This window comes from Oncorhynchus masou, unplaced genomic scaffold, assembly GCF_036934945.1.
Source record: "Oncorhynchus masou masou isolate Uvic2021 unplaced genomic scaffold, UVic_Omas_1.1 unplaced_scaffold_651, whole genome shotgun sequence".
Classification (NCBI taxonomy): Eukaryota; Metazoa; Chordata; class Actinopteri; order Salmoniformes; family Salmonidae; genus Oncorhynchus; species Oncorhynchus masou.
This window is the reverse complement of record NW_027012949.1, coordinates 77,501-102,341: the sequence shown is the minus strand read 5'-3', so window position 1 is coordinate 102,341 and position 24,841 is coordinate 77,501. Positions and strand designations below refer to the sequence as shown.

At 50.1% G+C, this 24,841-nt stretch overlaps 1 pseudogene; it reads left to right on the top strand.

Moving 5' to 3' along the window:
• The window catches only part of LOC135536690 (rab11 family-interacting protein 4A-like), a 191,199-nt pseudogene that overhangs the window by 157,731 nt on the left and 8,627 nt on the right, over nt 1-24,841 (top strand).

Below are 24,841 nucleotides of genomic sequence, written 5' to 3'. Positions count from 1 at the left end.
GAAAATCACATTGTAGGATTTTTAATGAATTTATTTGCAAATTATGGTGGAAAATAAGTATTTGGTCAATAACAAAAGTTTATCTCAATACTTTGTTATATACCCTTTGTTGGCAATGACAGAGGTGAAACGTTTTCTGTAAGTCTTCACAAGGTTTTCACACACTGTTGCTGGTATTTTGGCCCATTCCTCCATGCAGATCTCCTCTAGAGCAGTGATGTTTTGAGGCTGTTGCTGGGCAACACGGACTTTCAACTCCCTCCAAAGATTTTCTATGGGGTTGAGATCTGGAGACTGGCTATGTTACTCCAGGACCTTGAAATGCTTCTTACGAAGCCACTCCTTTGTTGCCCGGGCGATGTGTTTCGGATCATGGTCATGCTGAAAGACCCAGCCATGTTTCATCTTCAAAGCCCTTGCTGATGGAAGGAGGTTTTCACTCAAAATCTCACGATACATGGCCCCATTCATTCTTTCCTTTACACGGATCAGTCGTCCTGGTCCCTTTGCAGAAAAACAGCCCCAAAGCTCTTTGGTCTTGGCCATAGTGGAGTTTGGAGTGTGACTGTTTGAGGTTGTGGACAGGTGTCTTTTATACTGATAACAAGTTCAAACAGGTGCCATTAATACAGGTGACGAGTAGAGGACAGAGGAGCCTCTTAAAGAAGAAGTTACAGGTCTGTGAGAGCCAGAAATCTTGCTTGTTTGTAGGTGACCAAATACTTATTTTCCACCATAATTTGCAAATAAATTCATTAAAAATACACTGTGATTTTCTGGATTTTTTTTCTCATTTTGTCTGTCGTAGTTGAAGTGTACCTGTGATGAACATTACAGGCCTCTCTCATCTTTTTAAGTGGGAGAACTTGCACAATTGGTGGCTGACTAAATACTTTTTTGCCCAACTGTATCTTGTGGAAGGCGACCCGGAATGTTTGACCCAAGTTAAACAATTTATAAAGGCAACGCTAACAAATACTAATTGAGTGTATGTAAACTTCCGACTCCAACTAAGTATGGTGATTAGTATGGTGAGGCTCCAGACACCACCCAGCCCTGGTGTCCAGCTTTACTGCAGTCTACTAGAAGGTGATGTACTGTGCTTAGCTTTCCCACAGGTGTGTGTGTGTGTGTGTGTGTGTGTGTGTGTGTGTGTGTCCGTTCATTCAGTGTTCCCCACCTGGACTAAAATACCTGGATTAGCCGATTCTCTCGTTAGCCTGTTATCTGTTCAGCCACTAAGAACTAAAGGGTGCACTCTGTTCACATGCTAAGGAGACCGTGTGTGTGTGTGCACACGCGCGCTTGAAGGTATTAACTGCTATTTAAGCAGTAATGTCGCAGGCAGCTGTACTCCAGTAACTAGCCGTTGGAGGTCAAAGTGGCAACACACACGCAGAGAAGATTCACTGTGTGTGTGTGGGAATGGGGTTTTGGGGGCTGTGTGTGTCTGTGGGAATGGGGTTTTGGGGGCTGTCTGGTGTGTGTGTGAGTGGGGGCTTTGAGGGCTGTCTGGTGTGTGTGAATGGGTTTTTGGGGGCTGTCTGGTGTGTGTGTGTGTGTGTGTGAATGGGGTTTTGGGGGCTGTCTGGTGTGTGTGAATGGGGTTTTGGGGGATCTGTCTGGTGTGTGGGACTGGGGTTTTGGGGGGCTGTATGTGTGTGTGAATGGGGTTTTGGGGGCTGTCTGGTGTGTGAATGGGGTTTTGGGGGCTGTGTGTGTGTCTGTGGGAATGGGGTTTTGGGGACTGTGTGTGTGTGTGTGTGTGTGAATGGGGGCTTTGAGGGCTGTCTGGTGTGTGTGAATGGGGTTTTGGGGGCTGTCTGGTGTGTGTGTGGGAATGGGGTTTTGGGGGCTGTCTGGTGTGTGTGAATGGGGTTTTGGGGGCTGTCTGGTGTGGGTTTTTTGGGGGGGGCTGTCTGGTGTGTGTGTGTGTGGTTTTTTTGGGGGGGCTGTCTGGTGTGTGTGTGAATGGTTTTTTGGGGGGGGCTGTCTGGTGTGGGTTTTTTTGGGGGGCTATCTGGTGTGTGTGAATGGGGGTTTTGGGGGCTGTCTGTTGTGTGTGTGAATGGGGTTTTGGGGGCTGTCTGGTGTGTGTGAATGGGGGTTTTGGGGGCTGTCTGGTGTGTGTGAATGGGGTTTTGGGGGCTGTCTGGTGTGTGTATGAATGGGGTTTTGGGGGCTGTCTGGTGTGTGTGAATGGGGGTTTTGGGGGCTGTCTGTTATGTGTGTGTGTGTGTGAATGGGATTTTTGGGGGCTGTTCGGTGTGAATGGGGAGGGTGTGGTTTGCTGTAAAGGGATCTGCTGTTGGCGGTCAGAACCAGACGCTTGGATACAGCTGAAAACGAGAGAGAGAGAGAGAGAGAGAGAGAGAGAGAGATGGGGTGTCAAAGAGGAGAGGACGGGTGTGTGTGAGGGGGGGGGCAAGGAGAAGAGATTGAGAGAGAGGAGTGGGTGGGGGTTAAGGAGTGAGTGAGAGAGAGAGGGGAGTGAGGGGGGGGTGAATGGGTTACAAAGTTTGACAGCCACCTGCTGTGAACACCTGGAGTGAACTGAGCCAGTCTAGACTGGCACTAGTGTGAATGGAAAGGGTGTGTGTGTGTGTGTGTGTGTGTGTGTGTGTGTGTGTGTGTGTGTGTGTGAATGGGGAGGGTGTGGTTTGGCACAAGTGCGAATGGAAAGGATGTGTGTGTGTTCAGAACAACCTCTGACCTCTGTCTCCCATCCTTGGTTCAGACATAAACCTGTATATAATTTATGATGTTGAGTGAACACACACACACACACACACACACACACACACACACACACACACACACACACACACACTAAAGCCTTGAGCCTCCTGCATGGGAATGCTAGATACACTCCCAGTGTGTATTACGAACAACATTCCCTTAAAAGTGCACTACTTTTGACCAGGGCCCATAGGGTAAAGTAGTGCACTATACAGTGGACCATTTGGGACTCAGTCAGACTAGGAAAGAGAGAGACAACAACATCATACACACTAACCAGGTTAGAGCCTTCTGTTCCCCTCTATAACCAGGTTAGAGCCTTCTACTCCCCTCTATAACAAGGTTAGAGCCTTCTGTTACCCTCTATAACCAGGTTAGAGCCTTCTACTCCCCTCTATAACCAGGTTAGAGCCTTCTGTTCCCCTCTATGACCAGGTTCGAGCCTTCTGTTCCCCTCTATGACCAGGTTAGAGCCTTCTGTTCCCCTCTATGACCAGGTTAGAGCCTTCTGTTCCCCTCTATGACCAGGTTAGAGCCTTCTGTTCCCCTCTATAACCAGGTTAGAGCCTTCTGTTCCCCTCTATAACCAGGTTAGAGCCTTCTGTTCCCCTCTATAACCAGGTTAGAGCCTTCTACTCCCCTCTATAACCAGGTTTGAGCCTTCTGTTCCCCTCTATAACCAGGTTAGAGCCTTCTGTTACCCTCTATAACCAGGTTAGAGCCTTCTGTTCCCCTCTATAACCAGGTTAGCGCCTTCTACTCCCCTCTATAACCAGGTTAGAGCCTTCTGTTCCCCTCTATAACCAGGTTAGAGCCTTCTGTTCCCCTCTATAACCAGGTTAGAGCCTTCTGTTCCCCTCTATAACCAGGTTAGAGCCTTCTGTTCCCCTCCATAACCAGGTTAGAGCCTTCTGTTCCCCTCTATAACCAGGTTAGAGCCTTCTGTTCCCCTCTATAACCAGGTTAGAGCCTTCTGTTCCCCTCTATAACCAGGTTAGAGCCTTCTGTTCCCCTCTATAACCAGGTTAGAGCCTTCTGTTCCCCTCTATAACCAGGTTAGAGCCTTCTGTTCCCCTCTATAACCAGGTTAGAGCCTTCTGTTCCCCTCTATAACCAGGTTAGAGCCTTCTGTTCCCCTCCATAACCAGGTTAGAGCCTTCTGTTCCCCTCTATAACCAGGTTAGAGCCTTCTGTTCCCCTCTATAACCAGGTTAGAGCCTTCTGTTCCCCTCCATAACCAGGTTAGAGCCTTCTGTTCCCCTCTATAACCAGGTTAGAGCCTTCTGTTCCCCTCTATAACCAGGTTAGAGCCTTCTGTTCCCCTCTATAACCAGGTTAGAGCCTTCTGTTCCCCTCTATAACCAGGTTAGAGCCTTCTGTTCCCCTCTATAACCAGGTTTGAGCCTTCTGTTCGCCTCTATAACCAGGTTAGAGCCTTCTGTTCCCCTCTATAACCAGGTTAAAGCCTTCTGTTCCCCTCTATAACCAGGTTAGAGCCTTCTGTTCCCCTCTATAACCAGGTTAGAGCCTTCTGTTCCCCTCTATAACCAGGTTAGAGCCTTCTGCTCCCCTCTATAACCAGGTTAGAGCCTTCTGTTCCCCTCTATAACCAGGTGAGAGCCTTCTGTTCCCCTCTATAACCAGATGAGAGCCTTCTGTTCCCCTCTATAACCAGGTGAGAGCCTTCTGCTCCCCTCTATAACCAGGTGAGAGCCTTCTGCTCCCCTCTATAACCAGGTTAGAGCCTTCTGTTCCCCTCTATAACCAGGTTAGAGCCTTCTGTTCCCCTCTATAACCAGGTTAGAGCCTTCTGTTCCCCTCTATAACCAGGTTAGAGCCTTCTGTTCCCCTCTATAACCAGGTTAGAGCCTTCTGTTCCCCTCTATAACCAGGTTAGAGCCTTCTGTTCCCCTCTATGACCAGGTTAGAGCCTTCTGTTCCCCTCTATGACCAGGTTAGAGCCTTCTGTTCCCCTCTATGACCAGGTTAGAGCCTTCTGTTCCCCTCTATGACCAGGTTAGAGCCTTCTGTTCCCCTCTATAACCAGGTTAGAGCCTTCTGTTCCCCTCTATAACCAGGTTAGAGCCTTCGGTGTGTGTGTGTGTGTGTGTGTGTGTGTGTGTGTGTGTGTGTGTGTGTCCCAGTGGTAGAGCAGTCTGGTGAGGCCAGACAGACGTGTATGTATTATTTACACACAATCACACACACTCCTGAACAGATCTAGGCCAGTGGTCCAGTCACTACCCAATGTTCTCTACTCCTGAACAGGAGCAAACAGATCTAGGCCAGTGGTCCAGTCACTACCCAATGTTCTCTACTCCTGAACAGGAGCAAACAGATCTAGGCCAGTGGTCCAGTCACTACCCAATGTTCTCTACTCCTGAACAGAAGCAAACAGATCTAGGCCAGTGGTCCAGTCACTACCCAATGTTCTCTACTCCTGAACAGGAGCAAACAGATCTAGGCCAGTGGTCCAGTCACTACCCAATGTTCTCTACTCCTGAACAGAAGCAAACAGATCTAGGCCAGTGGTCCAGTCACTACCCAATGTTCTCTACTCCTGAACAGGAGCAAACAGATCTAGGCCAGTGGTCCAGTCACTACCCAATGTTCTCTACTCCTGAACAGGAGCAAACAGATCTAGGCCAGTGGTCCAGTCACTACCCAATGTTCTCTACTCCTGAACAGGAGCAAACAGATCTAGGCCAGTGGTCCAGTCACTACCCAATGTTCTCTACTCCTGAACTCTAAAATGCCCTTCATGTCTCCTCATTATGCATTTATGTCATGTAGTTTATGGAGGACCACACCTGCCACAATTAGAAATAATAATAACTTAATGCACACATGGATACAGGGCCTTCGGAAGCATTCATACCCTTTGACTTATTCCACCTTTTGTTGTTACAGCATGATTTCAAAATGGATTAAATTGTTGTTGTTTTTTCACCCATCTGCACACAATACCCCATAATGACATCACAATATCCCATAATGACATCACAATATCCCATAATGACATCACAATATCCCATAATGACATCACAATATCCCATAATGACATCACAATATCCCATAATGACAACACAATATCCCATAATGACATCACAATATCCCATAATGACATCACAATACCCCATAATGACATCACAATATCCCATAATGACATCACAATACCCCATAATGACATCACAATACCCCATAATGACATCACAATACCCCATAATGACATCACAATACCCCATAATGACATCACAATACCCCATAATGACATCACAATATCCCATAATGACATCACAATACCCCATAATGACATCCCAATATCCCATAATGACAAAGTGAACATGTTTTTAGACATTTTAGCGAATTTATTAAAAAATAAATACAGAAATATCTAATTTACGTAAGTATTCACACCCCTGAGTCAGTACTTTGTAGAAGCACCTTTGGCAGTGATTACAGCTGTGAGTCTTTCTGGGTGAGTCTCTTAACAGCTTTCCAAATCAAATCAAATGTATTTATATAGCCCTTCGTACATCAGCTGATATCTCAAAGTGCTGTACAGAAACCCAGCCTAAAACCCCAAACAGCAAGCAATGCAGGTGTAGAAGCACGGTGGCTAGGAAAAACTCTCTAGAAAGGCCAAAACCTAGGAAAAACTCCCTTTCCACACATGAATTGTGCAACATATGCCCATTGTTCTTTTCAAAATTCTTCAAGCTCTTTTCAAAATGGTTGTTGATCAATACTAGATAACCATTTTAATGTCTTGCCATAGATTTTCAAGAAGATTGAAGTCAAAACTCCAGTGAATATTTGGCCTTGTGTTATATGTTATTATTGTCCTGCTGAAAGGGGAATTCATCTCCCAGTGTCTGGTGGAAAGCAGACCTGAACCAGGTTTTCCTCTAGGATTATGCCTGTGCTTACCTCCATTCTGTTTATTTTAGTCCCGAAACACTCCCCAGTCCTTAACGATTACAGAGAGAGAGGTCAGATAATCAACACAGACATTACCAGCCCCTAGAGAGACTGTTTCAGGACAGATAATCAACACAGACATTACCAGCCCCTAGAGAGACTGTTTCAGGTCAGATAATGAACAAGACATTACCAGCCCCTAGAGAGACTGTTACAGGACAGATAATCAACACAGACATTACCAGCCCCTAGAGAGACTGTTACAGGTCAGATAATCAACACAGACATTACCAGCCCCTAGAGAGACTGTTTCAGGTCAGATAATCAACGCAGACATTACCAGCCCCTAGAGAGACTGTTACAGGACAGATAATCAACACAGACATTACCAGCCCCTAGAGAGACTGTTACAGGTCAGATAATCAACACAGACATTACCAGCCCCTAGAGAGACTGTTACAGGACAGATAATCAACACAGACATTACCAGCCCCTAGAGAGACTGTTACAGGTCAGATAATCAACACAGACATTACCAGCCCCTAGAGAGACTGTTTCAGGACAGATAATCAACACAGACATTACCAGTCCCTAGAGAGACTGTTTCAGGTCAGATAATCAACACAGACATTACCAGCCCCTAGAGAGACTGTTACAGGACAGATAATCAACACAGACATTACCAGCCCCTAGAGAGACTGTTACAGGTCAGATAATCAACACAGACATTACCAGCCCCTAGAGAGACTGTTTCAGGTCAGATAATCAACACAGACATTACCAGCCCCTAGAGAGACTGTTACAGGACAGATAATCAACACAGACATTACCAGCCCCTAGAGAGACTGTTACAGGTCAGATAATCAACACAGACATTACCAGCCCCTAGAGAGACTGTTACAGGACAGATAATCAACACAGACATTACCAGCCCCTAGAGAGACTGTTACAGGTCAGATAATCAACACAGACATTACCAGCCCCTAGAGAGACTGTTTCAGGTCAGATAATCAACACAGACATTACCAGCCCCTAGAGAGACTGTTACAGGTCAGATAATCAACGCAGACATTACCAGCCCCTAGAGAGACTGTTACAGGACAGATAATCAACACAGACATTACCAGCCCCTAGAGAGACTGTTACAGGTCAGATAATCAACACAGACATTACCAGCCCCTAGAGAGACTGTTACAGGACAGATAATCAACACAGACATTACCAGCCCCTAGAGAGACTGTTACAGGTCAGATAATCAACACAGACATTACCAGCCCCTAGAGAGACTGTTACAGGACAGATAATCAACACAGACATTACCAGCCCCTAGAGAGACTGTTACAGGTCAGATAATCAACACAGACATTACCAGCCCCTAGAGAGACTGTTTCAGGTCAGATAATCAACACAGACATTACCAGCCCCTAGAGAGACTGTTTCAGGTCAGATAATCAACACAGACATTACCAGCCCCTAGAGAGACTGTTACAGGACAGATAATCAACACAGACATTACCAGCCCCTAGAGAGACTGTTTCAGGTCAGATAATCAACACAGACATTACCAGCCCCTAGAGAGACTGTTACAGGTCAGATAATCAACACAGACATTACCAGCCCCTAGAGAGACTGTTACAGGTCAGATAATCAACACAGACATTACCAGCCCCTAGAGAGACTGTTACAGGTCAGATAATCAACACAGACATTACCAGCCCCTAGAGAGACTGTTACAGGTCAGATAATCAACACAGACATTACCAGCCCCTAGAGAGACTGTTACAGGACAGATAATCAACACAGACATTACCAGCCCCTAGAGAGACTGTTACAGGCCAGATAATCAACACAGACATTACCAGCCCCTAGAGAGACTGTTACAGGACAGATAATCAACACAGACATTACCAGCCCCTAGAGAGACTGTTACAGGTCAGATAATCAACACAGACATTACCAGCCCCTAGAGAGACTGTTACAGGCCAGATAATCAACACAGTAACTAGTCTACACATAAATCCCCTTTTAAAGGTCATGATGAGGACGTGATGTTGTTAGTCTGTCAGACAGACGTGGAGAAGACTAACGAGCGATCATTAAATCACAGGTTTACTAAAGCTGCTGTAGATATCCTTCAGAGAGAGGGAAGGGAGAGGAGGAGGGATGGGGGGAGGGGGGGAGGGGAGGAGGGGGAGGGAGTGTCTGGGTTGTATTGAATTGAATGTGCTGGTTCACTGAGGGTGCTCTTAGCTGTGGGTATGAGATGATGGGTGTTAAATGTTTCATTGTTCAGGGTCTGGAAGTTGGCCAAGTGCTCCGCCAAGACAACAACGTAGATGAAACACTGTTTTCTGTCTCCAGCATGTTGAGTTGAATAACGGTGATGGTTGACTAATGTCCTCTCCCTACCTCCCCCTCCCTCTCTCCCCCCTACCCCTCCCTCTCTCCCCCCTACCCCTCCCTCTCTCCCCCTACCTCTCTCCCTCTCTCTCTCCCCCTACCCCTCCCTCTCTCTCCCCTACCCCTCCCTCTACTCCCCCTACCCCTCCCTCCCTCTCTCTCCCCCTCCCCCTCTCTCCCCCTATCCCTCCCCCCTATCCCTCCTTCTCTCTCCCCCTATCCCTCCTTCTCTCTCCCCCTATCCCTCCCCCTATCCCTCCTTCTCTCTCCCCCTACCCCTCCCTCTCTCTCCCCCTACCCCTCCCTCTACTCCCCCTACCCCTCCCTCCCTCTCTCTCCCCCTCCCCCTCTCTCCCCCTATCCCTCCCCCTATCCCTCCTTCTCTCTCCCCCTATCCCTCCTTCTCTCTCCCCCTATCCCTCCTTCTCTCTCCCCCTATCCCTCCTTCTCTCTCCCCCTATCCCTCCCTCTCTCTCCCCTACCTCTCTCCCTCTCTCTCTCCCTCTCTCCCTCTCTCCCCCTATCCCTCTCCCTACCTCTCTCCCTCTCCCTACCTCTCTCCCTCTCTCTCTCCCCCTATCCCTCCTTCTCTCTCCCCCTATCCCTCCTTCTCTCTCCCCCTATCCCTCCTTCTCTCTCCCCCTACCTCTCTCCCTCTCTCCCCCTACCTCTCTCCCTCTCTCTCCCCCTACCTCTCCCCCTCTCTCTCTCCCCTACCCCCTATGCTCCCTCTCCCCCTCTCTCTCCCTCCTCCCCCTCTCTCTCCCTCCTCCCCCTCTCTCCTCCTCCCCCTCCCCCTATGCTCTCTCTCCCCCCTCTCTATGCTCTCTCTCCCCCCTCTCTCTCTCCCCCTCCCCCTATGCTTGCTCTCCCCCTCTCTCCCCTACCCCTCCCTCTCTCCCCCTCCCCCTATGCTCCCTCTCCCCCTCTCTCTCCCCCTCCCCCTCTCCCCCCCTCTCCTTCCCCCTACCCCTCTCTCTCCTCTCTCTCTCCCCCTACCCCTCCCTTTCTCCCCCCCTCCCCCTATGCTCCCTCTCCCCCCTCTCTCTCGCTCCAGAACGGCGAGGCCCGACTGGGCCCTCCCATCATCATGTGTACCCGTCCATACCCAGACTGCAGTGTGGAGCAGGGGGAGTGTTGTGACATGGACAGCACCAATGAGAGCGGGTTGGGCTCTGACACCTCTGACGGGGGGCGGAGCAACGAGAAGGAGGAGGGGTTAGGTGGACTGTTCAACAAGTAAGTGTGACGTTATGATGTCACAGATTATACCGGTTATTGATTTTCAATCAGATTTTTGCCACCATCTATCTGACCATGGCTGTAGTAGCATCTATCTGACCATGGCTGTATCTGACCATGGCTGTAGTAGCATCTATCTGACCATGGCTGTAGTAGCATCTATCTGACCATGGCTGTAGTAGCATCTATCTGACCATGGCTGTAGTAGCATCTATCTGACCATGGCTGTAGTAGCATCTATCTGACCAGGGCTGTAGTAGCATCTATCTGACCATGGCTGTAGTAGCATCTATCTGACCATGGCTGTAGTAGCATCTATCTGACCATGGCTGTAGTAGCATCTAAGCACTTCTTGTATTGGCCCTCTGATAGGCTTGGTGTAATGGGCCCTCTGATAGGCTAGGTGTAATGGGCCCTCTGATAGGCTAGGTGGAATGGGCCCTCTGATAGGCTAGGTGGAATGGGCCCTCTGATAGGCTAGGTGGAATGGGCCCTCTGATAGGCTGGGTGGAATGGGCCCTCTGATAGGCTAGGTGTCATGGGCCCTCTGATATGCTAGGTGTAATTGGCCCTCTGATAGGCTAGGTGTAATTGGCCCTCTGATAGGCTAGGTGGAATGGGCCCTCTGATAGGCTGGGTGGAATGGGCCCTCTGATAGGCTAGGTGGAATGGGCCCTCTGATAGGCTAGGTGGAATGGGCCTTCTGATAGGCTAGGTGGAATGGGCCCTCTGATAGGCTAGGTGGAATGGGCCCTCTGATAGGCTAGGTGGAATGGGCCCTCTGATAGGCTAGGTGGAATGGGCCCTCTGATAGGCTAGGTGGAATGGGCCCTCTGATAGGCTAGGTGGAATGGGCCCTCTGATAGGCTAGGTGGAATGGGCCCTCTGATAGGCTAGGTGGAATGGGCCCTCTGAATACCTAGGATAGGATAAAGTAATCCTTCTCACCCCCCCCCCCCCTTAAATGATTTAGATGCACTATTGTAAAGTGGCTGTTCCACTGGATGTCATAAGGTGAATTCACCAATTTGTAAGTCGCTCTGGATAAGAGCGTCTGCCAAATGACTTAAATGTAAATGTAATGTAAATGATAGGCTAGGTGGAATGGGCCCTCTGATAGGCTAGGTGGAATGGGCCCTCTGATAGGCTAGGTGGAATGGGCCCTCTGATAGGCTAGGTGGAATGGGCCCTCTGATAGGCTTGGTGGAATGGGCCCTCTGATAGGCTGGGTGGAATGGGCCCTCTGATAGGCTAGGTGGAATGGGCCCTCTGATAGGCTTGGTGGAATGGGCCCTCTGATAGGCTTGGTGGAATGGGCCCTCTGATAGGCTTGGTGGAATGGGCCCTCTGATAGGCTAGGTGGAATGGGCCCTCTGATAGGCTAGGTGGAATGGGCCCTCTGATAGGCTAGGTGGAATGGGCCCTCTGATAGGCTAGGTGGAATGGGCCCTCTGATAGGCTAGGTGGAATGGGCCCTCTGATAGGCTAGGTGGAATGGGCCCTCTGATAGGCTAGGTGTCATGGGCCCTCTGATAGGCTAGGTGCTAGGTGGAATGGGCCCTCTGATAGGCTAGGTGGAATGGGCCCTCTGATAGGCTAGGTGGAATGGGCCCTCTGATAGGCTAGGTGGAATGGGCCCTCTGATAGGCTAGGTGGAATGGGCCCTCTGATAGGCTTGGTGGAATGGGCCCTCTGATAGGCTAGGTGGAATGGGCCCTCTGATAGGCTTGGTGGAATGGGCCCTCTGATAGGCTTGGTGGAATGGGCCCTCTGATAGGCTTGGTGGAATGGGCCCTCTGATAGGCTAGGTGGAATGGGCCCTCTGATAGGCTAGGTGGAATGGGCCCTCTGATAGGCTAGGTGGAATGGGCCCTCTGATAGGCTAGGTGGAATGGGCCCTCTGATAGGCTAGGTGGAATGGGCCCTCTGATAGGCTAGGTGGAATGGGCCCTCTGATAGGCTAGGTGGAATGGGCCCTCTGATAGGCTAGGTGGAATGGGCCCTCTGATAGGCTAGGTGGAATGGGCCCTCTGATAGGCTAGGTGGAATGGGCCCTCTGATAGGCTAGGTGGAATGGGCCCTCTGATAGGCTAGGTGGAATGGGCCCTCTGATAGGCTAGGTGGAATGGGCCCTCTGATAGGCTAGGTGGAATGGGCCCTCTGATAGGCTAGGTGGAATGGGCCCTCTGATAGGCTAGGTGTCATGGGCCCTCTGGTAGGCTAGGTGCTAGGTGGAATGGGCCCTCTGATAGGCTAGGTGGAATGGGCCCTCTGATAGGCTAGGTGGAATGGGCCCTCTGATAGGCTAGGTGGAATGGGCCCTCTGATAGGCTAGGTGGAATGGGCCCTCTGATAGGCTGGGTGGAATGGGCCCTCTGATAGGCTGGGTGGAATGGGCCCTCTGATAGGCTAGGTGGAATTGGCTCCATATTCCTATACTCCAGACAGTGTTTTCGGACGTTCTGAGTTTCTCGGGAAGGAGTATTCAAATCTTATTCAACAAGTTCCAGAGTCCTGCTGGTTTTCTGTTCTACCTGATAGTTAACATCACCCACCTGGTGTCCCAGGTCTAAATCAGTCCCTAATTAGGGGGGAATCACCCACCTGGTGTCCCAGGTCTAAATCAGTCCCTAATTAGAGGGGAATCACCCACCTGGTGTCCCAGGTCTAAATCAGTCCCTGATCAGAGGGGAATCACCCACCTGGTGTCCCAGGTCTAAATCAGTCCCTGATTAGAGGGGAATCACCCACCTGGTGTCCCAGGTCTAAATCAGTCCCTGATTAGAGGGGAATCACCCACCTGGTGTCCCAGGTCTAAATCAGTCCCTGATTAGAGGGGAATCACCCACCTGGTGTCCCAGGTCTAAATCAGTCCCTGATCAGAGGGGAATCACCCACCTGGTGTCCCAGGTCTAAATCAGTCCCTGATTAGAGGGGAATCACCCACCTGGTGTCCCAGGTCTAAATCAGTCCCTGATTAGAGGGGAATCACCCACCTGGTGTCCCAGGTCTAAATCAGTCCCTAATTAGAGGGGAATCACCCACCTGGTGTCCCAGGTCTAAATCAGTCCCTGATTAGAGGGGAATCACCCACCTGGTGTCTCAGGTCTAAATCAGTCCCTGATTAGAGGGGAATCACCCACCTGGTGTCCCAGGTCTAAATCTGTCCCTGATTAGAGTGGAGTTATGAACAAAAACAGTAAAAATGTCTTCCAGGTTCAGGTGAGAATTTGAGGGGCCTGGAGATGGGGAGTCCGGGACTGTTCGGGAGGGGGGCCCATACTGATTCATACGTTGACTCGTGTTCTTTGTGTTCTGATTGGCTGAAGTTCTGGCCAGCTGATTGGCTCGGCTTCTGCGTCCGTCTTCTCGGGGGAGGAACAGTTTGAGGACTACGGAGAGGGGGAGGACGTGGACTACACTCCCAGCAGCCCTTGCCCCGACGATGACGCTCGCACCAACGGCTTCTCGGACCTCGGCTCCTCCCTGCCCTCCAGGTTAGTGGCACATAGAGGGAACTCGCACAGCGTACAGGACATTCATCGATGACAGTTGGCCCCCAATGACTGACACACACTGCCCTTTACATGCTGCACCAACACACACTCTTCACCTTTCAGCCACTCATGTGTAACAGGGAGGAAACCTTTTGCTCTGTTCTATTGACAGATACAAAGCACTGTGTGTAATTATAGTCTCTCTCTCCCTCCTTGTCTCTCTCTGTCTCTTTCTCTCTCTCTCCCTCCTTGTCTCTCTCTCTCTCTCTCTCTCTCTCTGTCTCTCTGTCTCTCTCTCTCTCTGTCTCTTTCTCTCTCTCTCCCTCCTTGTCTCTCTCTCTCTCTCTCTCTCTCTCTCTCTCTCTCTGTCTCTGTCTCTGTCTCTGTCTCTGTCTCTCTCTGTCTCTTTCTCTCTCTCTCCCTCCTTGTCTCTCTCTCTCTCTCTCTGTCTCTCTGTCTCTCTCTGTCTCTTTCTCTCTCTCTCCCTCCTTGTCTCTCTCTCTCTCTGTCTCTGTCTCTGTCTCTCTCTCTCTCTCTCTCTTTCTCTCTCTCTCTGTCTCTTTCTCTCTCTCTCCCTCCTTGTCTCTCTCTCTCTCTCTCTCTCTCTCTCTGTCTCTCTGTCTCTCTCTCTCTCTGTCTCTTTCTCTCTCTCTCCCTCCTTGTCTCTCTCTCTCTCTCTCTCTGTCTCTCCCTCCCTCCCTCCCTCCCTCCCTCCCTCCCTCCCTCCCTCCCTCCCTCCCTCCCTCCCTCCCTCCCTCCCTCCCTCCCTCCCTCCTTCCCCCTTCTCTCTCTCTCCCCCTCCCTCCCTCCCTCCCCCTCCCCCTTCTCTCTCTCTCCCTCCCCCCCCTCCCTCCCCCCCCCTCCCTCCCTCCCTCCCTCCCTCCCTCCCTCCCTCCCTCCCTCCCTCCCTCCCTCCCTCCCTCCCTCCCTCCCTCCCTCCCTCCCTCCCTCCCCCTCCCTCCTTCCCCCTTCTCTCTCTCCTCCCTCCCTCCCTCCCTCCCCCTCCCCCTTCTCTCTCTCCCCCCCCCCCTCCCTCCCTCCCTCCCCCCTTCTCCCTCCCTCCCTCCCTCCCTCCCTCCCTCCCCCCCCCCTCCCTCTGTCTCTGTAGTGCTGGTCAGACCCCTCTGAAGATGTGTCACCTGTACAACAGTGATGTGTTGGATGTCTATTGTTCTCAGTGCTATAAGAAGGTTAACCTGCTCAACGACCTGGAGGCCAGGCTCAACAACCTCAGAGCCAACAGGTAACACACATACACACACACACACATTCAAATGTGCACACACACACACACAAGCACGCCGGGCACACACATACGCTACCTTTCAAAAGTTGCGGGTCACTTAGAAATGTCCTTGTTTTTGAAATAAAAGTTTTTTTAAATTGTCCATTAAAATAACATCAAATTGATCAGAAATACAGTGTAGACATTGTTAATGTTGTAAATGACTATTGTAGCTGGAAACGGCAGATTTAAAAAAATAAATGTTTTTATGGAATATACAGAGGCCCATTTATCAGCAACCATCACTCCTGTGTTCCAATGGCACCTTGTGTTCGCTCATCCAAGTTTATCATTTTAAAAGGCTAATTGATCATTAGAAAACCCTTTTGCAATTATGTTAGCACAGCTGAAATCTGTTGTCCTAATTTATAGAAGCAATAAAACTGGCCTTCAGACGAGTTGAGTATCTGGAACATCAGCATTTGTTGGTTCGATTTACAACCTCAAAATGGCCAAAAACAAACTCATCAGTCTATTCTTGTTCCGGGAAATTAAAGGCTTTTCCATGCGAGTAATTGTCATCTCGTACAACGCTGTGTTCTACTCCCTTCCCAGAACAGCGCAAACTGGCTCTCACCAGAATAGAAAGAGGAGTGGGAGGCCCCGGTGCACAACTGAGTAAGAGGACAAGTACATTAGAGTGTCTAGTTTGAGAGACAGACGCCTCACAAGTCCTCAACTGGCAGCTTCAGTAAATAGTACCCGCAAAACACCAGTCTCAACGTCAACAGTGAAGAGGCGACTCCGGGATGCTGGCCTTCTCGGCAGAGTTGCAGAGAAAAAGCCATATCTCAGACTGGCCAATAATAAGAAAAGATTAAGATGGGCAAAAGAACACAGACACTGGACAGAGGAAGATTGGAAAAAAGGATTATGGACAGACGAATCTAAGTTTGAGGTGTTCGGATCACAAAGAAGAAAATTCGTGAGACGCAGAAAAACTGAAAAGATGCTGGAGGAGTGCTTGACGCCATCTGTCAAGCATGGTGGAGGCAATGTGATGATCTGGGGGGTGCTTTGGTGGTGGTAAAGTGGGAGGTTTGTACAGGGTAAAAGGGATCTTGAAGAAGGAAGGCTATCACTCCATTTTGCAACACCATGTCACACCCTGTGGACGATACTTAATTGGAGCCAATTTCCTCCTACAACAAGACAATGACCCAAAGCACAGCTCCAAACTATGCCAGAACTATTCAGGGAAGAAGCAGTCAGCTGGTGTTCTGTCTATAATGGAGTGGCCAGTACAGTCACCGGATCTCAACCCTATTGAGCTGTTGTGGGAGCAGCTTGACCGCATGGTATGTAAGAAGTGCCCATCAAGCCAATCCAACTGGTGGGAGGAGCTTCAGGAAGCATGGGGTGAAATCTCTTCAGATTACCTCAACACATTGACAACTAGACTGCCAAAGGTCTGCAAGGCTGTAATCGCTGTAAATGGAGGATTCTTTGATGAAAGCAAATTTTGAAGAACACAATTATTATTTCCATTAAAAATATATATATTTTTTAACCTTTGTCAACGTCTTGACTCATATTTCCTATTGATTTTACAACTCATTTCGTTTCATGTATGTTTTCATGGGAGAACAAGGACATTTTGACGTGACCCCAAACTTTTGAACGGTAGTGTACATTCTGCTTCAAACCACCTCTCTCTCTGTCCTTGTAATAAATGAGAAAACATTGCTGTTCTCTAGTGAATCTCCCATCATAGTACGAGCCTATTCAGGAAGTCATTTTCATTGGAGTGGATGCCCCCCCCCCCCCCCCCCCCCCCACACACACACACACACAGTCTCTTTGTAGTGGATACCTACAGTACCATATCATGCAACAGTACAGATTAGCTCTCACTGCCAGTGGTGTTTACGATCAAGCAGATCTCTTCTCTCTCTCTCTCTGTCTGTCTGTCTGTCTGTCTTCTTCCCTCCTTTTCTTGGCAATGATATTTGTTATGGGCAGAGGTGTTACCATAGCAACTGCATCCCAGTTAGACACAGGCTGGGTTAAGTTGGGCAGAAGGGAAAGGAGGGGGGGGGGTAGGATGTCATCTGCAGTGTATTCTGGGGAGGGATGAGGGCTTTCAGTGAAGGCTTGGTGTTCCCCCAATGCTGTGGTCTGTTACTGCAGTCTCTATGGTTCAGGTGTTATTGGCCTGAGAAATGGGCATTGTGGACATAGAAGTGGACATAGAAGTGGACATAGAAGTGGACATAGAAGTGGAAATAGACATAGAAGTGGACATAGTGGCCATAGAAATACAATTGATAGAATATATGCCATTTTATCGCCATGGTTAGTGTTGGGTAGTTTAGATGGCACCATTACTTAACACAGTGGTTGGTGTCGCTAGGATACTTCAGTCAAGTATTTTAAACCTGTCCGAACCCTGGCCAACCCTGACCCCGTTCACCAGCCAGGCTTCTAAACCTGTCCTAACCCTGCTCCACCCTGACCCCGTTCACCAGCCAGGCTTCTAAACCTGTCCTAATCATTGCTCCACCCTGACCCCGTTCACCAGCCAGGCTTCTAAACCTGTCCTAACCCTGCTCCACCCTGACCCCGTTCACCAGCCAGGCTTCTAAACCTGTCCTAACCCTGCTCCACCCTGACCCCGTTCACCAGCCAGGCTTCTAAACCTGTCCTAATCATTGCTCCACCCTGACCCCTTTCACCAGCCAGGCTTCTAAACCTGTCCGAACCCTGGCCCACCCTGACCCAGTTCACCAGCCAGGCTTCTAAACCTGTCCTAACCCTGCTCCACCCTGACCCCGTTCACCAGCCAGGCTTCTAAACCTGTCCTAATCATTGCTCCACCCTGACCCCGTTCACCAGCCAGGCTTCTAAACCTGTCCTAACCCTGCTCCACCCTGACCCCGTTCACCAGCCAGGCTTCTAAACCTGTCCTAATCATTGCTCCACCCTGACCCCGTTCACCAGCCAGGCTTCTAAACCTGTCCGAACCCTGGCCCACCCTGACCCAGTTCACCAGCCAGGCTTCTAAACCTGTCCTAACCCTGCTCCACCCTGACCCCGTTCACCAGCCAGGCTTCTAAACCTGTCCTAATCATTGCTCCACCCTGACCCAGTTCACCAGCCAGGCTTCTAAACCTGTCCTAACCCTGCTCAAACCTACCCCGTTCTCCAGCCAGGCTTCTAAACCTGTCCTAACCCCGTTCCCCAGCCAGGCTCCTAAACCTGTCCTAACCCTGCTCCACCCTGACCCCATTCACCAGCCAGGCTTCTAAACCTGTCTTAACCCCTTTCACCAGCCAGGCTTCTAAACCTGTCCTAACCCTGCTCCACCCTGACCCCGTTCACCAGCCAGGCTTCTAAACCTGTCCTAACCCTGTTCCACCCTGACCCCGTTCACCAGCCAGGCTTCTAAACCTGTCCTGACCCTGCTCCACCCTGACCCCGTTCACCAGCCAGGCTTCTAAACCTGTCCTAACCCTGCTCCACGCTGACCCTGTTCACCAGCCAGGCTTCTAAACCTGTCCTAACCCTGCTCCACCCTGACCCCGTTCACCAGCCAGGCTTCTAAACCTGTCCTAACCATTGCTCCACACTGACCCCGTTCACCAGCCAGGCTTCTAAACCTGTCCTAACCCTGCTCCACCCTGACCCTGTTCACCAGCCAGGCTTCTATACCTGTCCTGACACTGCTCCACCCTGACCCCGTTCACCAGCCAGGCTTCTAAACCTGTCCTAACCCTGCTCCACCCTGACCCCGTTCACCAGCCAGGCTTCTAAACCTGTCCTAACCATTGCTCCACCCTGACCCCGTTCACCAGCCAGGCTTCTAAACCTGTCCTAACCCTGCTCCACCCTGACCCCGTTCACCACGGCAGGATTGCTGTATGGACCAGAGTCTACTTCACATCTCCCTTATATTATATTGTTTTGTTCACCATGGCAACTGTCCGTCATGCTCTCTTGAATCACTGGTTCAATCACTGCATCCTATTCCCTGAATAGTGCACTACTTTAGACCAGGCGTATAGGGCTCTGTATAGCTCACTACTTTAGACCAGGCCCATAGGGTTCTGTATAGTGCACTACTTTAGACCAGGCCCATAGGGCTCTGTATAGTGCACTACTTTAGACCAGGCCCATAGGGCTCTGTATAGTGCACTACTTCAGACCAGGCCCATAGGGCTCTGTATAGTGCACTACTTTAGACCAGGCCCATAGGGTTCTGTATAGTGCACTACTTTAGACCAGGCCCATAGGGCTCTGTATAGTGCACTACTTTAGACCAGGCCCATAGGGCTCTGTATAGTGCACTACTTTAGACCAGGCGCATAGGGCTCTGTATAGTGCACTACTTTAGACCAGGCCCATAGGGCTCTGTACAGTGCACTACTTTAGACCAGGCCCATAGGGCTCTGTATAGTGCACTACTTCAGACCACGTCATTAGGGCTCTGTAGGGAATAGGGTGCCATTTGTACCACAGTCACACCATGTTGTTGACGACCAGGTAGAGGTCAGGCTAGATGGGATGTCTCTCTCTGTTCTGTGTGTTGTGTTTCTATGGTTACACTCCATTTGAGATGTGATGGAGGTGTGAGACTCTCTTAAGATGCTGGTTAGTTTAGCTATGGTTACCACACACACACACACACACACCCCATGTATTTTACTTGAGGATGATATAACACAGTAATGAGTGTAAAGCTGATGTGTGTCTCAGGGAGTGTGTGTGTGTCAGTGTGTGTGAGACATCTGTGTCTCAGGGCGTTCATGCCTGGCAGGCTGTGTGTGTGTGTTATGTAAAAGCAGGTCAGGTTCTAATAGGATCCTAGCCCAGGACAGCCCAGGACATTACTCAGGTGATCTATAAATAGCGTGGTTCTCCCTGATGTCACCACAGCCTTCCTCTTGTTATCTAATCTACCTCACTAATCCCTGCCTGGCACTGACCTAACTACCGACCTTGACCCCGTTCTCCAGCCAGGCTTCTAAACCTGTCCTAACCCTGCTCCACCCTGACCCCGTTCACCAGCCAGGCTTCTAAACCTGTCCTAACCCTGCTCCACCCTGACCCCGTTCACCAGACAGGCTTCTAAACCTGTCCTAACCCTTCTCCACCCTGACCCCGTTCACCAGCCAGGCTTCTAAACCTGTCCTAACCCTGCTCCACCCTGACCCCGTTCACCAGCCAGGCTTCTAAACCTGTCCTAACCCTGCTCCACCCTGACCCCGTTCACCAGCCAGGCTTCTAAACCTGTCCTAACCCTGGTCCATGCTCTTCCTCGGCTCCCAGTCCCACTCAGCCCTGTTCTTACTATAAGACCAACCCTTTACCATGCCCTGTTATAAACCAACCCTATACCATGCCCTGTGGTGTTATAAACCAACCCTTTACCATGCCCTGTTATAAACCAACCCTATACCATGCCCTGTGTTATAAACCAACCCTATAACATGCCCTGTGTTATAAACCAACCCTTTACCATGCCCTGTGTTATAAACCAACCCTATACCATGCCCTGTGTTATAAACCAACCCTATAACATGCCCTGTGTTATAAACCAACCCTTTACCATGCCCTGTGTTATAAACCAACCCTTTACCATGCCCTGTGTTATAAACCAACCCTATACCATGCCCTGTGTTATAAACCAACCCTATACCATGCCCTGTGTTATAAACCAACCCTCTACCATGCCCTGTGTTATAAACCAACCCTATACCATGCCCTGTGTTATAAACCAACCCTTACCATGCCCTGTGTTATAAACCAACCCTATACCATGCCCTGTGTTATAAACCAACCCTATACCATGCCCTGTGTTATAAACCAACCCTATACCATGCCCTGTGGTGTTATAAACTAACCCTATACCATGCCCTGTGTTATAAACCAACCCTTTACTATGCCCTGTGTTATAAACCAACCCTTTACCATGCCCTGTTATAAACCAACCCTATACCATGCCCTGTGTTATAAACCAACCCTATACCATGCCCTGTTATAAACCAACCCTATACCATGCCCTGTGGTGTTATAAACCAACCCTATACCGTGCCCTGTTATAAACCAACCCTATACCATGCCCTGTGGTGTTATAAACCAACCCTATACCATGCCCTGTGGTGTTATAAACCAACCCTATACCATGCCCTGTGGTGTTATAAACCAACCCTATACCATGCCCTGTGGTGTTATAAACCAACCCTATACCATGCCCTGTGTTATAAACCAACCCTATACCATGCCCTGTGTTATAAACCAACCCTATACCATGCCCTGTGTTATAAACCAACCCTTTACCATGCCCTGTGTTATAAACCAACCCTATACCATGCCCTGTTATAAACCAACCCTATACCATGCCCTGTGTTATAAACCAACCTTATACAATAACATTTCTGATTTTCCTGTTTATCTTTTTACAGCCCCAACAGAAAGATATCCAGCACTGCCTTTGGACGGTAAGTTACTGAGATCATCATTTTACAGCCCCAAAAGAAAGGTAGGAGGGAGAGGGACTGTACTGATGGATCAGGTGGCTGGTAGAGGGAGGGACTGTACTGATGGATCAGGTGGCTGGTAGAGGGAGGGACTGTACTGATGGATCAGGTGGCTGGTAGAGGGAGGGACTGTACTGATTGATCAGCTGTTCAGTTGTTTTAGTCTCTTATCTCCCTCTTACACTTTGGGAAAAATGTTATGTAAAAAATTAATCACAAAGTTAATAGTTAATTACCCACCTCTTCATCTTTTTCCTCTCCTCCCCCTCTTCCTCGCCTTTCTACTCTCTTTCTCCTATTTTCCTCCTCGCCTCCCTTCCCTCTCCTCTCTTCCCTCTCCTCCTTCCCTTCCCTCTCCTCTCTTCCACCTCCTCTCTTCCACCTCCTCTCTTCCACCTCCTCTCTTCCTCCTCCTCTCCTCTCTTACTCCTCCTCTCCTCTCTTCCTTCTCTCCTCTCTTCCTCCTCCTCGCCTCTCCTCTCTTCCTCCTCTCCTCCTCCTCCTCTCCTCCTCCTCCTCTCCTCCTCCTCCTCTCCTCTCTTCCTCCTCCTCCTCCTCCTCGCCTCTCTTCCTCCTCTCCTCTCCTCCTCTCCACTCCTCTCCTCCTCCTCCTCGCCTCTTCCTCCTCCTCTCCTCCTCCTCCTCGCCTCTTCCTCCTCCTCTCCTCTCTTCCTCCTCTCCTCCTCCTCCTCTCCTCTCTTCCTCCTCCTCGCCTCTCTTCCTCCTCCTCTCCTCTCCTCCTCCTCCTCTCCTCCTCTTCCTCCTCCTCTTCCTCCTCCTCCTCCTCCTCCTCCTCCTCCCCTCTACAGTCAGTTGTTCCAACACAACCACAGTGCTTTCAGCAGCAGTCAGGGAAGCACAGAGGACCTGTTCAGAGACTCCATCGACTCTTGTGATGTGGACATTACTGAGAAGGTAAACACACACTGTACAGACACACACTCAAGGAACCGTACCCCCCGAAACATACATTTTACTCTGTAAATAAACTGCTGTGTTTATTATTATCCCACAATTACAAACATATCATATAAGAGTTTTATTTCAGGCCTAACAGCCAAATCCACCCCCTGGACTGGACACTAGACTACCCCCTGGACAGGACACTAGTCTACCCCCTGGACAGGACACTAGACTACCCCCTGGACAGGACACTAGACTACCCCCTGGACAGGACACTAGACTACCCCCTGGACAGGACACTAGACTACCCCCTGGACAGGACACTAGACTACCCCCTGGACAGGACACTAGTCTACCCCCTGGACAGGACACTAGACTACCCCCTGGACAGGACACTAGACTACCCCCTGGACAAGACACTAGACTATCACAGTGCTTTACCCCCTGGACAGGACACTAGACTACCCCCTGGACAGGACACTAGTCTACCCTCTGGACAGGACACTAGTCTACCCCCTGGACAGGACACTAGACTACCCCCTGGACAGGACACTAGACTACCCCCTGGACAGGACACTAGACTACCCCCTGGACAGGACACTAGACTACCCCCTGGACAGGACACTAGTCTACCCCCTGGACAGGACACTAGTCTACCCCCTGGACAGGACACTAGACTACCCCCTGGACAGGACACTAGTCTACCCCCTGGACATGACACTAGTCTACCCCCTGGACAGGACACTAGACTACCCCCTGGACAGGACACTAGACTACCCCCTGGACAGGACACTAGACTACCCCCTGGACAGGACACTAGACTACCCCCTGGACAGGACACTAGTCTACCCCCTGGACAGGACACTAGACTACCCCCTGGACAGGACACTAGACTACCCCCTGGACAGGACACTAGACTACCCCCTGGACAGGACACTAGTCTACCCCCTGGACAGGACACTAGACTACCCCCTGGACAGGACACTAGACTATCACAGGGCTTTACCCCCTGGACAGGACACTAGACTATCACAGTGCTTTACCCCCTGGACAGGACACTAGACTATCACAGTGCTTTACCCCCTGGACAGGACACTAGACTACCCCCTGGACAGGACACTAGACTACCCCCTGGACAGGACACTAGACTACCCCCTGGACAGGACACTAGACTACCCCCTGGACAGGACACTAGACTACCCCCTGGACAGGACACTAGACTACCCCCTGGACAGGACACTAGACTATCACAGGGCTTTACCCCCTGGACAGGACACTAGACTACCCCCTGGACAGGACACTAGACTACCCCCTGGACAGGACACTAGACTACCCCCTGGACAGGACACTAGACTATCACAGGGCTTTACCCCCTGGACAGGACACTAGACTATCACAGGGCTTTACCCCAAATCCACTCCTTGGCTGAGTCGGGAGGCATCGGGTCCCGTTTCTTTGGTCTCACCTGCACCTATGTGTCTGTCCTCAGGTGAGTTACCTGGAGAAGAAGGTGACAGAGCTGGAGAATGACAGTCTGGTTAATGGAGACCTCAAGTCTAAACTCAAACAGGGCAACACACAGCTAGTACACAGGTGAGATATACTGTATACACACCAGACTTGGGTTCAAATACTACAGTATGTCAAATATCTCAATTACTTTCACATAAATTTAAAGTAAGTATTCAGATATATTTTTTTATATTGTAATGTATTTGGAAATACACTTGGAAAGTATTTGATAGAATTTTACATTACATTACATTTAAGTCATTTAGCAGACGCTCTTATCCAGAGCGACTTACAAATTGGTGAATTCACCTTCTGACATCCAGTGGAACAGCCACTTTACAATAGTGCATCTAAATCATTAAGGGGGGTGAGAAGGATTACTTATCCTATCCTAGGTATTCCTTGAAGAGGTGGGGTTTCAGGTGTCTCCGGAAGGTGGTGATTGACTCTGCTGTCCTGGCGTCGTGAGGGAGTTTGTTCCACCATTGGGGGGCCAGAGCAGCGAACAGTTTTGACTGGGCTGAGCGGGAACTGTACTTCCTCAGTGGTAGGGAGGCGAGCAGGCCAGAGGTGGATGAACGCAGTGCCCTTGCTTGGGTGTAGGGCCTGATCAGAGCCTGGAGGTACTGCGGTGCCGTTCCCCTCACAGCTCCGTAGGCAAGCCTCATGGTCTTGTAGCGGATGCGAGCTTCAACTGGAAGCCAGTGGAGAGAGCGGAGGAGCGGGGTGACGTGAGAGAACTTGGGAAGGTTGAACACCAGACGGGCTGCGGCGTTCTGGATGAGTTGTAGGGGTTTAATGGCACAGGCAGGGAGCCCAGCCAACAGCGAGTTGCAGTAATCCAGACGGGAGATGACAAGTGC